The 16,847-nt window shown below is 35.9% G+C and overlaps 1 long non-coding RNA gene across 3 annotated transcripts; it reads right to left on the bottom strand.

Moving 5' to 3' along the window:
- Positions 1-2,144: 2,144 nt before the first annotated feature.
- On the bottom strand, positions 2,145-6,128 carry LOC147515984 (uncharacterized). Of its 3 annotated transcripts, none has more exons than XR_015213561.1 (6): positions 5,949-6,128; positions 5,765-5,801; positions 4,354-4,489; positions 3,747-3,893; positions 2,834-2,946; positions 2,145-2,711 (listed from the first exon to the last, which is right to left on the bottom strand). It is a non-coding gene; the product is annotated as an uncharacterized LOC147515984 (long non-coding RNA). The 3 variants fall into 3 exon arrangements; XR_015213562.1 differs by having other exon boundaries at positions 3,800-3,893; XR_015213560.1 differs by having other exon boundaries at positions 2,834-3,893.
- Positions 6,129-16,847: the final 10,719 nt, after the last annotated feature.

Here is a 16,847-nt window from a genome sequence, read left to right as displayed (position 1 = left end):
CTTTGAGCCATTGATATTTTAGAACGATTTGGGGGTTTAAATGGAATGTGGGGATGGAGTTTGAGACTCCCTCACTAACAAAACAATGGTGGTGGTGTGGTGGTGGCGCGGCAGTTCCAAATTCTTTGAGTTTTGGGTGGTTTTCGGTGGTGGAAATTGTTGGGATTGGTGGAGGAATGTTTTGGAGAAGATTTGAAGTTGGAATTGTATTGTGGGTGTGGGTGTATTGAGGTTTCTTTTTATTTTTATTTTTTATGTTAGGGTTTGAAAGTTGTTAATGGTAGAAGTGGGAAGATGAAGAAGAAGAACGTGATGCGTTCTTGGGTTGTATTGTGGGCTTGGGCCCAAGCCCAATTCGATCCCAAAAAAATTTGATTTGTAGTGCAACTTCAAACTAAAATTGCCGCTTCGTTATCGGTCCTATTTTTGCGAATGAGATATGGAAATGATCAGGAGAGAATTTCCAATCCAATGAACCATAAAACACTCTATTTCGACTATGGATGACATATAAAAAGATGGAAAATACCTCGAAGTGCGTTCATGACGTAAATTATGCGAACGAATGAACTCTAATTTCATAGATAATATCAACCTGAATTGAAATACAATTAAACGGCCTAAATAACACAACTGGAAAGTTGAACAATCCAGGACGGAAATGAACACTCCACTCCCAAACAAATTTTAGACACAGAGTTTAGAAAATTTGTTTTAAAAGTGGGTCTTTTAAAGTCAGATTCCCGAGACTTCCTAAATTACTATGTTTATGATTTTAACAATTTTTATTTTTTTATGAAAAAGATTTAGTATAAGAAAAGCAAGAAAGTAATAAAAGCATAATTCACACCATAGAGGAACATGACTCAAAATCCGAGAAAACATGCAAGAGTGGAAAACGTGAATTATGTTTAACGTGGACTTAGGATTCGGTACTTACAGCCACACACTCCGTAGGGAGGGCCCGATTACCTGAGTGGTGCACTTACCAATATATGGAATTGTAAGGAAGTACACCAAACAACAAAATGAGTTGTTTATAGTCAGAAACTCGAGACTTTAACAAATAACTGGATATATATATATATATATATATATATATATATATTCTGCAATTTTCCATATATCAAAAACTTAAAGAGTTGTAGGTCTTCCCATAAATAAATAACATGGAATGCACCCCCCCCCCCCCAAAACAGAATCAAACACCAAGATTTTCTACGACGCAACTTAGTGAAATAGAAACAAAGTCTGATAGATCTAGAACGTAACCGCGCATGCACCTTCTTTTTCATCTTTGAACGAGAGGGTGTCCAAGTGAATGATCGTGAGAAAATGGATATTTGTGGAAGATATGGTGGATATGGATGAATTTTAGACGTAAGGAATGGAAGAAATGAAAATGTGGGTTTGGCACAAAACTCATTCATGGTGTAGGTGGGAACTGTCTCAATTCTGAAAATGAAGGTGTCAAGTGCCTTTCCCTTGGGAATTATTTCTGTATTAAGAAAATTTAGAAAATTATTAAGTACAGAAGAAACAAAAGGGTCAAACGCAAACTCTAGGTTCCTTTGAAAAGGTGGAAGGTGGGGAAAATTGGTGATGGAAGATGAATGAGTGTCAGCTAGAGCTCTCAGGTCTAGATCATTAGAAGCCCTGAGATATGCCAGACATTCCTCAATAGGTGCACTACACCAAAACAACAAATTTGTGACGGCTATTTGGTGTCACAATTATTTTTTGTGACGCCATTTTGGCGTCTCAATTTGTGTCACTTTTTTTTGTGACGGCATTGTGGCGTCACAAATATTTGTGATGCCATTTTGGTGTCAGTAATTTGTGACAGCACTATGGTGTCACTTTTTTTTTGTGACGGCATTTTGGCGTCACAAATATTTGTGACGGCTTGTTGGCATCAGTTATTTTTGACAGCCCTTTGCAATTAGTGACGCCTGACAGGCGTCACAAAATATCATTTAATTGAAAAAAAATAACTTTCGTTTTTGGTTGCCATTCTATTTTTCTTTTTTCTCCCCTTTAAATCACCTACATAAATACAACCACAAAAACCCCAAACATCAAAAGTTGACAAAGCATGTATCACAAAATGATTAACACAAAAAATATATCAAAAAATCTACCAACATACCATTTCAATTAATGTAATCACTTGACTACAACTCAAGATCACATATTAAGTATTCAAGTTCGTCTATGAGCAAAAAATAATACAAAAAAAATCATCATACATTTGTTTTATATTCTGCAAACTAGTGAACATATAGCGCCAATTGGCTCGGTCAAGGAATTGTGGCTAATATTCTTGTGCACAACAATAGAAAAAATGCTCGAAGGTTGACATATGCACCCAGATGCTGCCAACCAGTTCCTCTATCAATACTTGCACATTGCACAGGCCTCGTCAATTCAAAATTTTCTTGGAAAAAGAAAAGATGGTCAAGCACTAAACTCTAGGACTTGTATCTAACCTGAAAGAGTTCCTTGTAGGCTATTCATAATAACTTAGATACAAACTAAAACAACCATTGCTATGACATAATCTGCCACCTCCTCCTCATTATTGTACATGTATACCATAATGCATTGACTCAAGAAAAGAGACAGATGACAGCATTGTACATATAATTCCCAAGCTTTTGGTATTGTTGCGCCACATAAGCTTCACCGCATAGTGTTGAGAGTGAACTCATCTGCGTTGGAGGAGTTGATTGACAACACCAATAAAAAGAAAATAAGGTTAAAGTCTAGGGGTTGTTAAGGAGGTTGAACGTTTCTTGAAAGTTTTAAAAAACACAAAGATTTGGAATGTCACCTTTTCAAGAATGCGCTGAGTATGCTCCATCTCTTTCTTGGCATAGTCAGAACCTTTCTCCAAACTGCTCTTGGATGCTTTCTAGTAGATCTTGCCATACCTAGAAATAGGACCTAAGATAATATGATGAATTCATAATTTAGTATACAACAACCTAAGATAGTTAATAATTCAACCAATAAAAATGTTACTTAAACCAAGGAAATCTAATTCAACAAAGTATCTCAAGAGCGCATAAAAATGAATGAAATAATTACTACTACAAATCTACAAGACAAGGAAGAATGGGACTAATGAGTAGAGGAGATTTGCCTGAGATTTACAGCAAGAAAAGATATATTATAGCATCCAAAAGCTCCAAAACTCGTCCTATCCTAAAACTGGTCCTATCTTAATACTGACGGGGTTATCACATGGTTTTCACCCCCTAAATGAACTGAAATGGGTCTATCTTCTAGAAGAAGAAGATAGATAATGAGATGGGTCTAGGGGTTTCTTACCTTATCCGTTTTGTATTCCGGATTGGGTTCGAAAGATCAAGTTAATCCCAATAGTTAGGTTGTCCATCACTCAACATTCTATGCTAATGGGGGTCTTTAAACTAAAACCAACTTAAGGCCCCTCAAAGCCTATAAGATGTTTACTTCCTAATCTAAATATATGGGGTTCTACATTTGGAGTTTACGCAAAGTGGAGCACACACTCTCGAAAGAGAACAAAATAGATTAAAGGGGTCAAGAATATAATAGGCCTAGAGAAACACATAATTTGTTCAACAGTCATAATCAAATAAGTTTTTAGACATACCCCTATCCTATATCTTACAAACTCTATATAAATTAATCATATACTCAGCCAATTAATAAGTCCTTCAATTCTAATTAAAAGAACATACTTGTGCCACTAAACTTACACATTGTTCCTACGAATTGTGCGGTGTCATTAATAAAGGCAAATAGAAGTTACATAGACAAAAAAAAGTTGTACAAGAGTGCTTCAAGACTCCACATGCCCAACCAAGAGATTGTTTGTTACTTCATAGTTGCATGGACCAAACAACCTGCATGCTCAAGGAAATGGCAAATGAATAACTGAACATGGCCAAAGGGCCACTTAAAACAACAAGATTACCTTACAGAAAGATGAGTTAATCCACTATAAACAACAAAAGGAGCAAGACTCAACATCAAGATGCTACTCGTGCAAAGCTTAATGTTAAAACTACCTATCCATCTTCGTCCATTAGCCTATCTAGAAAAAGAGGTAGCTATGCCTAGGACTAATGATGTATGTATCACCAGTACCAATGAAAAAGCTATTGATTCCCAATTACCCAAGTGGTGGTGGGGGGTGGGGGTGGGGAGGGGGAGCATATGCATACCTTTTGACAAACAAGCTAAACTAAAAGTTATGCAATTGATAGTAAAAACCAACTGCAAGTACAATGATTCGAAAAATTACTCACCATTGTAGCCAAGAGGACGAAAAATTAATTACTTACCATTCAAAAAATTACTTACAATTGATAGTGGTAGTATATTGCTCCTTTATTAGCAAGTGGTGTGTTCTTTACATCTTCTGGTCTTTTGTGGTGTTCCATGTTCAATGAAGCAGCTCAAATGTCAAGTAATAATATCAAAGCACCCAGCTAGCAACCTACACCAAATATCCAACCATCCAACCATGTAAGAAAACAACACAGAGAGCAATATTTGCTTGGAAAGGATAATAAGCGGTCACATAATTTTCTATTTTTAGAACCACTAAAAGCATTATCGACACATTTTTTCAAATATAAAAAGTTATACAAGAATGCAGCTAGTGCTGCTACTTTGAAAAAAGGATTACAAGAACAGGTCAAAAGCACATACTCACCTTGAGGTATTTTTAAAAGCAATTATACTTGTTTTGAATACGTCATAGAAAGTTGAGACAATACAAAATGCTGTAGTGAAGTATTTATTCAAGTGCATTCTTTTATAGAATAAGAGTCTATTGTCATAACGAAAACTGGGGAAATCATGAACAAAGTTTCTTTTACACAGTAATGCTTGCAATACATAATTCTTTGTTGATAGTAAACAAGAGCCTAAGCGTAGTGTGTGGGTAGACTATCAAGACTGAGAAACACCCCCACACAATTGCAAATAAAACACAATGCCAATTGTCTAGCATATACCCAATAAACATCAGTGAGTCATATTCTACGGGATCCGTAGCCCACATAAACATTAGTGACATGTAAAGATTGTTTATTATTTTTTTTTCCCACAGTCAAATAGCTAAAACTACCTAGTGGGTGTGGCACACGGAATTGTGGCAAGAAACATTATCATTATTATATGACACTTGGGGCTGAGTAGAAATGGGATCACCAATTGATGAATTAAAGAAAGATTAGTAAGAAGAGTTCAGTAAAGGCTCCCCTCGCTGAACCCCATTTTGGATTTTCAATTCTAACTGAAGCTAGAAACCCAAAATTCCACAAGTAACAACAAACAACTCTTTGTCTACAAGGGAGTAAAGGAATACACAGAATAACATTTGGAATTGATGCAAAAGACATTATAAATGAATAAAAGACACTTAAAACATCTCCCATTAATATAGACTAATACCATTCTTCAAAAAACAAATGAATGAGCTTGGTAATATAATATCCTTATATTTCTTAATCAACACTTCATAATCAAAATTTGCATATGAAAACCCAATATCCAAAAGAGTATCAAACAGACGAGCTAAACACACATTAGTAGAGATTAATAAAAGAATTTCTTTTTGTCAGACCTTCAACGTTTCAGAACATACCCCCGTCAAACAGAGCTCACTTCGTTTTCTCATTATTTTTTGCAGGCATGTTATGCTAGGATGATAGTCAATTACAATTCATCGAAATGATGTTTTAAAGAAAAAAAAAATCAAATTTACCTGCTAAGCGAAGCTCCACATCGGGTGAAACCCGAACCTGAGAAGAAACGCCCAAATCAGTGAATGGCGAAACCCCAGATCAAATTATAAGAATCTTTAACTAGAAAAATAACCAGATTGAACGACCCTGATTTCAATTATCAAATAGATTAAGGGTTTTGAGAGAGAGAGAGCGAGAGCATACCAAATCTCCTTTTGTGGATGTGAGTGTGAATCCTTACAAATGGAGATACAGTGGTGCGCCGGTGTTGATGGAAGATGAAGAAGAAGTGTGATAGAGAAAGATGGTCATCTGCTGTTGATGGGAGATGAGATGAGGCCCGATAAAACTTGGAGTTTGTTTCTTTTTTTCTAAACGACCTGATGCCAATTAGCATCACTATGTTTTAAAATAAAGGCCAGAATTAAAATCGTGTAAATTTTATATTTTTATGACAGTTTCTGACGGCAAAATCTCGTCACAAAATTTCTGATGCCAATTTGCCGTCACAATTCTTAAAATGCCAGTGTCACAAATTTGATGTTTTGGTGTAGTGGTGGTGCAAAAGAATCACTGGGATAGAGGGTGAAAAATTCATCTTCCGTCATAGCGTCAAGGGATAAATGGATGTTGGCAGGGTGGGACTCACGAGGTGGCAGGGAAGAGTTGCAAAAGAGTTGAAGGAAATCTTTCTTAATTTCCTCTATGTCCAAGGAGTATTTGTCGAAGTTGGAACTTCCAAAGGAAAGGAATTTGTCCATCAGGAATTTGTCCATCTGGTCATTCGGAAACGTGGTTTTGAAATAATCATGAGCTAAGCTCTCGATCATGCTAGCCTCTCCATCGATATTCATATCAGGAAACTGTTTGATTGTTTTAAAAACATTGATCTCAACGGAAAGATGGCCAAAGGACAAGGACATCAACCCATCGCGGCAGTTTATAAGCGCGTTAGCAGTTGCCAAGAAAGGGCGCCCTAAAATGATCGAAACAGAATCGTTAGCGACTTCTGTATAGAGGATAACAAAATCCGCAGGATAGTAGAAATCCTGAACCTTAACTAGCATGTTTTCCACTACACCCTTAGGATACTTGATAGACCTATCAGCTAATTGCAACGTCATTGCTGTAGGTTGCATTTCCTGTAGACCTATTTGTTTATATAAATAATAAGGGAGTAAGTTAACACTCGCCCTGAGGTCTAACAAAACAGTGGTCATGTGAGTATCCCCTAAGGTGCATTGTACAGTAGGACGACCAGGGTCCTTGTACTTAAAGATTCCATTTTGTTCCGTTAAAGTTGGAAACTGTTCAGTTAAAAAGGCGTCTTTAGGAATCTTTGTCTTACGCCTAGTAGTGCACAACTCTTTAAGAAACTTAGCGTTGTCCTCTTCACCAGATTTTCCTGCAACTTGACAGGTTAGTTAGAATAAAACTTTAATATGCTCATTTGCTTTCATAAACACTTTTCCTTTTATCTGTTTATCCTTAATATCGCTTCTGGTCCTCTTCTCAAATTAAGACTGTTAGGGTTAGGGTTTGAACTTGAACGTTTTATCTGTACAACCACTATACTAACTAGATTTTTGAATTATATATTTTGATTTGTTTCAGTATAGCTAGGAGAAAAACTTGTGCTAATTTTAGGCGAACCATCTCGAAACGATCCTGACTTTGACGTCAAGAACGTATGCTTTTGAGACAAACATTATCACCTTAAAACCCGTCATTGTCACCACGAAATCTCAATACGTGTATAATAAATAATATAATATATAATTGTACTAAGTATAACGATAGTAGTATCGATGAAGGATATAATTCTAATAAAAAATTTATTGTTTCTAGTGATACCGATATGTCAAGTGAAGGTATCGAGTCTGAAGATAGAAATAGTTCTTCTTCATCAGCCTCGACATCACAAAGGACTGATACCGATGAACCAGCATGGCGCCCAACGTATCTTGTTGATGGCCTAGGATGCCACCCTTTTGAGACTGTGACCTCAGAATCGGAGCGTGAAATTATGGAAGATAACAGTATATAAAGTGGTGGTTTGAATCCTGACTTTCCAAAAAGACCCAACTTATAAGTAGTTATAGTTGCATACCAGATACTGTTACTCTTCGACACTATGCTGGATGTAGGAAATGGACCAGATGCCAAAGTGGTGATGCCCAGTCAATCATCATCACTATTGGGCAACTAGCTGCTGGTTTGCGACTTCCTTTGATTGACCTCGATCGAGAGGTACTGAACCATTTGACCATCTCTCCTGGCCAAGGCACGGGCAATTTTTGGAGATTGATGTACATTTGTAACTACTATAATGTGCATCTTGAACCCGATATGCGGAGATCCCAAAAATCCAGCTTGTCAATATTCTGACCCATTATACCTTTATCGAACGTACTGAAAAACCCAAAAATAGTCCAGCTGAGCCTAGTAGCTATTTCTATCCCAAGAAACGAAGTAACCGACAGGGCATCATAAGAGTGAATTGAGATAGTGACTTTAGATGGCCACTCTATCCTCTCATCATATCTTGTCAATAGGAGTCGTCCACATCTATCATTGTTCCTTCCTTGGTGCATCATGTGTTTAATCTTGGAGGTACGTTAACTATGACCCCATTTTTTAAAAAGTTTTCAACACTCCATCTCGGACCATTTATCTGATTGGCCTATACTTGTGCCATTGTTCCAGTACTAAAACCTGCCACTTCGAGAGGTCGTGGAGAGTCTACTAGAGTAATAGAGCTTCTGAAAGCCACTGACGAAGAAATAACTGCTAGAACTGGTGCTGATAAATATGGAAATCCACTCTCGAATGTCGTCTTACAAGATGTCGACAATTATGTTGCTCCTTTATATACCTTAAAGAGTAATGTGCTTAGAGGTCAAGATCCTTCACCTCTCCAAACTGTTGTACCTTCCCAAGCAACTCCACGTTAATTATGACATTGTTATTATGAAAAAGGATTTAGAAAACTTTTGATTCTTCTAAATTGCCTGATAACACTCCTCGATGTTATTTTGATTATATAATTAATGGCTTTATTATGACTTAAGATATTTTTCCCAAAATCAAACAAGAAGTTCTAGACTTCTATAATTATCCCCTTTTTCAAGATGTGTTTGATCACAACTGCTTATTGTACACAGATATGGCATCTCGCAACCCTCGTGGACAAGATAAATCAACAAGCAAGTTTCTAACCTCGAAAAAATCCACAGGAGGTAATTCCTCCCAGGCTCCCAAGGCTCCCACTTCTTCGAAAGAAAAACATGTCTATACTCGCCCTCATCAAAAGAAAAGAAAAGAACCTTCAACTATTAAAGTGTTACACACTGCGGAGGTGTCCAAGATTGTGAAAACTTCAAACTCTGCTGCACCTGCCTCTGTGCCTTTTAAATCTTTAGCTGCCCCAGCCACTCTTCATGCCACTGCTCCATCAACTGTGCATGCTTCTTCTTGTTCATCTGAAGTTTTTGTGCCAGATCTTGTCCTTCGCAATAAAAGAGAGTTCTAAAATCTTCTTCTTTATTTGTCGATCCTCCGATACCTGGACTCGGTGAGGCTCTTGTACTGAATACCATTCTTCCTCGAGATCGAACAACAATGGCTGAAATTGTGATCTCTTATTGATTTCAAATTTTGTGTAACTCGCTTGAAAAGGTACGTATATATCTTTTGCCTTGATTTTATAACTGTTTGACCATTATTTATAATGCATTTCTCTTCTGCAATCTTGCTTGCAGGCTAAAGTTGCTGTTGTTAGTCAGTTCGAGACCGACATGTCTACCTTCCGCCATTACAAAGAAGAAAATTAAAGATTGAAGAAGGACATTGAACATCTCCAATGTTAACACTCTTTTGACGATGAAAAAAGAAACCATGCTCTCACCATCACAAATCTAGGTGTTTCCAAAACAGCTCGACAAACTGCTAATGCTGAACTGAAGACTTTTGTTGATGAGAATACCGTATTGATTGATGGAATGAAACGCTCTTATGCAAAGATGGAGGCAAAACTTGAGAAAGAAAGCACTGATTTTGAGAAAGACAAAACTGAGCTCGTGGCCCAAATAACCCAGGCCGATACCGAACTGGCTGAAGCTGATGAAAATATGAATTATTGTGTCTCTACCATGAAGAGCTTCAAGCAATATCTTCCTCCAGATGTTATTGATCAATATCACCTTAATTCTGATGATGAGAATGTTATTCCCTCTGAATTGCTGTTAATACTGATAAGAAAGCTGTCGGGGCTGATACCGAGGCTATCAAGACTGACAAAGAAAGTAGCGATGATGACGTGGAGACAATTAATCCTGCCAATATCACGACTACCCCACCTTTCAACCCTGACTCCTTCATTCTTACACCCAGCTGTTTGGAGGGAGTAAATATGCACGCCGATATCGATACAATTCTTGAAGCCAGATGCAGTGATCTAAACCAGACCGAAGACTCATCCCAGCTCTAATCTTTTCTCTCTGATTTGTTCGAGATTGTAATATTGATACAATGACTTGTCTGTTTTGTCTTATTCTCTTAAACTTCCTTTGAATCTTGAAATATATCCCTTTTGCTCCTTTTGGTTTGCTTATATCTACAATATATATGTTAGTAGCCTCTGACACTTAAAAATATATCTGAAAAGAAAATTAGAATTTCGATACCACTCCGCTAAAAGGTAATATCGATTGATACTTAGTTTACTTTTGAAAAGAAATTTAAATTTTCGATACCACTCCAATTAAAAGCAATATCGATGGATACTTAGTTTACTTTTGAAAAGAAATTTACATTTTCGATACCACTCCAATTAAAAGCAGTATCGATGGATACTCAGTTTACTTTTGAAAAGAAAATTAGATTTTCGATACCACTCCAATTAAAAGCAATATCGATTGATACTTAGTAAGATTTTGAAAAGAAAATTAGATTTTTGATACTACTCTAATTAAAAGCAGCATTGATTGATATTTAGTAAGATTTTGAAAAGAAAATTAGATTTTCGATACCACTCCAATTAAAAGCAGGATTCGAACTCGTAACCTTACTTTTGAAGACAAATTTGGTAATGAAACTTGTAACATTTACTCAATATAAAAACTCTTATTCTCAATAATAAATAAATTCAACCAACTGGCTCAAAACCCAACATACCATTAAGTATATTGAATTATCATTTAATCCTTAAACCGTCCCGCGCACAGATAACCAAGAATTAATTTTTCATTAAATTTTCTCGTTTTCTTGTTAATCACCATTAACTTTCCTCATTTTCTTGCTAATTGATAGAATGAAAATTAGACTTTTACTCCTACTTAGCTAATTATACTAGGACCAAGTAAACTATAATTTGCATGTCTTTTTATATCAAAGTCCTACTCTCAATTATCATGTAATAAAACTAGAGTAAGAATTCATTCCACTCATAATTTCTTAGATAATAACTAATTCCACTAATGATGAACAATTAAATAGCATGAGAGTAATGATTTAAAATAGAACTAATATGGTGAGAACTAATGTTGAATATATTCTAAATTAAACTAGGGCAATTAAATATTAAGATGTGAATATAAATAGGAAATTAGAGAGATTTGAAATCTACTTTGATTAATCCCTAACATGCTAGTATAGAGTTTGTTGCAATCCTAATCTTTATGTTTTCACACAAGGTTCAACATAAAGGTTAGGTCTTTTTATCCCTAATTATTCATGGTATCTCTAGCCAACTAATAATTATCATGAGAGGAAGTTGAAACCCATTCTCATGGTGAATGAACTACCCTCTAGCTTAGGTTTGTTTTACTTATTGCTAAATAGAAAACCCTAGACTTGAAGCTATTAAATACAACTATTCTATACTAACACATTAAGTTTTCATCAAAGCTTCAATTAAACCCCTCTAATGGAGGTTTAGCTATGGTTCATTAAACTAGCATGGAATAAATAATGAGAAGAAGAAGACATAATTAAAAGAATATTTGTATTAAAAATAACTTGAATTGTATTAATGGTGGCTAGGCTAATAAAACATAAACTAGATTAAACTAAAGAGAAGAGGTAGGTGAGAGTTATGGTTTTGCCTTAGTCCTCTTTATATAGGAGAAGGCTAGGTTTACATTTCGTGCATAGGCTTTGGAGCTATGTTTTGGGCCACTAAATCAAGCTCAAAACCTAAGTACTTAAGTCCAAAAAGGGTTTCTCTAAACTGTCTATCTAATATATATATAAACTGTTACCATATATTAACAACCAAAATAGTTGTGGATCTTTTGATAAAGGTAAAAACGATAGGTTTACCCACTCTTAACTAATTAAACTCAAGAATAAGTAAACCTAAATTTATCAATTCTACTAGATCATAAAAGATTCTACTCTCGTTATCAATGTAATATTTGGAGTAGAGGATTCGTTCCACTCCTAGTTCGTTTAGATGTAAAGATTTCCTAGTTCATTAATTCTAATAAAATTGTGAGAGTAATGGATTTGAAATTTAACTAAGATGGCGAATTAACTAATCAAGATATAATAAATGAAATGACGGCAATTCAATACTAAGACGATAATATGAGAAGAAATCAGGGGAATTTGATTTCACCTTGATACGACTTAATAAACTAGAATAGAATAGTTGTAATCCGAATCGTAACGTTTTCACATAACAATTGGGTCTTTCTAATCCCTAATTGTTCATGGAAATCTCTACCAACTAACAATTAGCATGTGAAGCAATTAAATTCATTCTCATGGTGAACTAATTACTTTTTAGAGTGGAATAGATCATCACAACTACATCTATACTAACACAATCAAGTTTTTATCAAGGCTTCCTCAAACCCATAATGGAGGTTTTAGCCTTGATTCATTAAACTATCATTTATAAAATAAGAACAATAAGAATAAGACATTATTGAAAGAATAACAATCACTTTATTAATCTAATTGAAAGAGAGTCTAATGATTCAAAACTAAATTAAAACTGAATTAAAACTAATTTAGAACTAAGTTTATGAATAACTAACTATAAAAATTAAGACTAATTGAGTATTGAATTATAAAACTAAGTTAACTTAAGAGTTAAGCCTTAGTCCTCTTTATAGAAGAGGCTAGATCAACAATTTCGTGCATGGGCTTAGGAGCCATGTTTTGGGCCGGAAAATCGAGCCCAAAACATTATTACTTCAGTCCACAAAGGGGTTTTCAGTTGGAAATAACTTCAACAGTCTTTTTGTCCACTTTTGCTCCTCTGATTGGGTCAAGGCTTGGACCATTAGAAATTTCTTTCCGATCTGGTCGTTTAGACATATGGTAGGCTCAATTCTGAGGTCTGAGTCTAAAGATACGGCCTGCGGAAGTTCTGTTGACTTTTGTGTGTTATTTCTGCCCGTGTTGACTTTGACTTTTCAGCTTTGACCGGGCTTTAAAAAGGCTTTTTCTCCTTAAATCTTGGCCTTTAATCATAGAACTACTTAGCAACCAACTTTTGCTCCTTTATCTCGCAAAAGGGACACTTTTTTGCATATAATTGACTCCAATGCCTGAAATACACAAGAGCACGATAACAGTACTAACTCTTACTTATTAATCACATAATTGGTCTAAAAGTAATATTGTTAAAGGGTTAAAACTACAGTTTTGGGCTCTTATCAAACCACCCCCAAACAGCATTTTGCTTGTCCTCAAGCAAATATGAGAAATTAAAATAAGTGACCAAAAATGGAGTTCTAACTAATCTCGTTTCGCCGAGTGCGATTACATTGACCATATGCAACGAGGCCTTAAACCACTAGGAATTCCCTAGTGGACGAGTTATAGCCTCGTGAGAGTTTTTCAGTGAAGGTACTCACAAAATTCATCTATACTACAACGACTAAAAAATAAAACTATTGTTTCCATACCTATTCTCAGATATTTTATCCATCTCACTAGCAATGAATACAGAATAGTCAAGTTGAAACAAAAGCTAATATATGCATAATAATCAATCATCTACGAATAAACATATTTATAATGAACTATGCTATAAAATGCAATAACAGGTCCTTAAGTAGGTCCTCACATAAATGTCAAGACAAAAACACTTTTATTTTTCCGTTCAAGTTTTGCTACTCCAGTGTGCAGTGGGCACACTTTACCTTACAATCTCAATGACACACAAGGAAGCCGAAGTCGATCAAACGCTTCTGCCACTTACTATCACACTAACCTATTCCTAATTGAGCTAGAGGTATTTATTAGGTGTTGCGGGGATTAGGTGATGGTTTAAGAATGATCGAAATGGATATTCAAAAAGAATCAATCTGAGATAATAGAGTCCTCATATTATGTAACTAGAGAAAACCTTGTTCTTTTGCTTCTACACTTTGTTTCCATCCTTGGCTATTTTTTTTCTTTTGGCTTTTGACTCCTTTGATTCTGTTTTTTGAGTTATAACTCTTTATTTTTATTTTTATTTTTTCTTTTCTTTGGATGTAAACTTTCTTTTCTTATTTGAAGCAACTAACAAATTCTTGGTTTCAAAGGTCTTTCTCTTTATTCTTCATTTCATCTCTATTCTCAGACTCATTCAAAGATGGGTAGGCTAATTTTTATTTTTATTTTGTTTTGTAAAAGGGTAAAGGATTTGCGGTTTATGAAGGCTAAAGAAAGGCTCAGAAGGTCGACTAGCGGAAAATAATTTTACAGGTTTGAATTTCTGGCTATATCGATCCAAAGAGGGCCTAAATTCTCGCTTAGGATATGACATAGTGATCAAGCAAGTGGACGTGTGATTTCTCTATTCGAAATATACTTCTCCCTTGTGTCATTTCTCAAATCTTTCACTCATATAAGGCTTTATGTTATATTCTTATAGGGTTTGTAGAATAACTATACTAGCCTAGATTTCAGAAACTTACTGCTAATACAAACATAGATGTTCATGCAATATATTTATAGAAAGATGCAAAGATTATTGCCTACATATTAACCTAAGTTTCTAAAAACTATTCTAATGCAACAGCTATCGTGAAACTCCTAGATTATTAAGAGCATAGAGAAAGAAAACAATATCAATATTCCTAAGTGTATAGCATAACTTTTTATTTATATTTTTGAATTTTTGATTTTTTTTTACTAGAAAACAAGTGCATATTGTACATATCTATATCCTAACAGGTGCCTTAAATTACTCGTGTTTCTATGCCACCCCCAAACAAAAAAAAACATGCTTTGTCCTCAAATTATAGACATAAGAAGGGTAGGAAAATACCATAGAAACGCGTGAAAGTTTGGAACATCTGCAAAACAAGGTTAAAACATACTAATATAGATAAATAAAAATAGACGCAACTCTATATGAGTTCCACCCGTTATGGGGTTACAAAAAAAGTAAATTGCTTAGGACATAAGCAGACACAAACAAAAATAAAAACTTACTTCCTATCCAGCATTTAGGCGTCATCATCCTCGTCTACATAGAAGCGAGGTTCTTTTACGTCCTGCCACGCCATGATAACTTGCCAAGCCTCTCTCCATGTATCATCAACCCGTGCTAGCCTGTTAAGTGTTACTCGGTCTGATCGGGTGTAAGGAGCAACCCATTGAGGTTGTGCCCTCCATCCCGACCAAGTCATAACACGAAATGAACGAACAACACAATTGGTGGGTCTCATAATTTCAACCCCAACCCAATCCGTGTAGCGGGTACATAAATCAGGGAAAAAACAACACATGATACGACAAACCAAAATAGGCATAAGAAGGTACTTATGCCTCATACTATGGCCTCTAGCTAGACTAGCCACTAAAACCTTGGGATTGCCATATAGGAACGTTCCTCAACTAAAGCAAGGAAAACATCACCAGTGGTACTATGCGCAGAAGTAAACTGTCAATCCCCTAAAATATTCATCATAATAAAGAACATGGTAAGGCATACGTTCAGGGACAGGCTACCAAGGGCTATGTTATACTGCCATCGGTCCATTACACGAAAAACCCCTCCCCCATAAGTGTCGTGAAAATACTCATAGTTATAAAGGTATGCATTATTAGCCAGATATCCCCATGAGTTTGTAGGAACAGGCATAGGCATTCCCACAACAAAAGCAACTAAGAACTTGCTAAAATCCATTGTCGTATCATTAACTACGACAGAGAACATTTGTTCTCTATCTGGTTGACAAAAGAACTTTGAATTATTATAGAAATATTCAGTAAGTTGAGGTGAATACAAGTCATCAGGACTTACCAGTAGATGCTGCCATTTTGACTGCACAATTCTATCACGGAACCATCCTTCATAGGTGTCACTTCGGAACAAATCTTCAAAAGACTGCTCTGGTATGATATGAGGGGATGTCATCACAACAAATACACTCTAGAAGTCCTGAAATCAAGCTTGGGAGAATCAACCAAATTGAAAAAAAATCAGAAGTGGCTGTGGAGGTGCAAGACGTGGGGCGCGCTCAAGGTTGGCCGTGGAAGGGCGCAGGGCGCGTTCTTGTCTTACCCAACTTCTAGGCACTTGAGGGTGGGGCGTGCTCAGAATTTACCTGTAAAGGGCGCTAGTCGCGCTCTTGCCTAACTCGACTTCCAAGCACTTCAGGGCAGGGCGCGGTTAAGAGTAGGCAAACTTGGGGGCGTGGCGCACTCCGTATGCTATGAGTGCTCTGAAGTGAAAAAAAAAAAAAAATAGAAAAAATTGAGAGGTTCAAGGTGAGAGATGCAAAGTGAGAGGTGTGGTTTGTAAGTGTAGAGTGAATCAATAATTTATATAGGTTTAGTTTCTAAAATGACTTCTACAAGTTTCCCAAATTGTTAAGGCAATTGACAGAAACAGACCAGGTGCATGTTCCAAATATAAACCAATAGCTTTTTGGTTTAAAATTAAAATAGCAGCTTCCTAATTCTATTCGTTGAAATTCCATCACTACAACACTATACAATCTTATCCACACCAAATTTGGCAACATTCCCACACAACTCATATTTTCACAGTTTGCAAAATTAACTTCTAAAACGGTGGATAAGGATAAAAACAATGCTAAAAAATAATAATACCACCCCCAAATAATTCGGGAAGGTGGGATTCATGGAAAA

The sequence above is a fragment of the Coptis chinensis genome, chromosome 2 (assembly GCF_015680905.1).
Source record: "Coptis chinensis isolate HL-2020 chromosome 2, ASM1568090v1, whole genome shotgun sequence".
NCBI classification, from domain to species: Eukaryota; Viridiplantae; Streptophyta; class Magnoliopsida; order Ranunculales; family Ranunculaceae; genus Coptis; species Coptis chinensis.
This window is presented reverse-complemented; position numbering and strand designations above follow the sequence as displayed.